This window comes from Callospermophilus lateralis, chromosome 7 (genome assembly GCF_048772815.1).
Source record: "Callospermophilus lateralis isolate mCalLat2 chromosome 7, mCalLat2.hap1, whole genome shotgun sequence".
In the NCBI taxonomy this organism is placed as follows: domain Eukaryota; kingdom Metazoa; phylum Chordata; class Mammalia; order Rodentia; family Sciuridae; genus Callospermophilus; species Callospermophilus lateralis.
In genome coordinates, this window is record NC_135311.1 from 140,048,434 (window position 1) to 140,048,750 (window position 317).

Genomic DNA, 317 nt, shown 5'->3' on the forward strand with positions numbered 1-317 from the left:
TCCCTCCAGAGTTGCTTGGCAACGCCACGCTTGTCCGGGGCTGCTTGGCGCTCAGACTAGGACCAGCGAGGCCCCCACCCTCTCCCGACAGCATGCGCCAAGGGGACGCAAACACGCATTTCACCTCTTTATTGGCAGCCCGGAGCCTGGGGTCTGTTCACCTGTGCGGTGACACATCGCATGCCAAGACTGAGACGCCCAAAGGTCTCCCGGACCCTGCAGGCCCTCCACCCAGCTTGACCAACTTCAGCTTTCAGGGCAGGATAGATTGACAGCCCACCCCGCCCCGCCCCAGCTGGCTCTGCCTGACCCGCTGC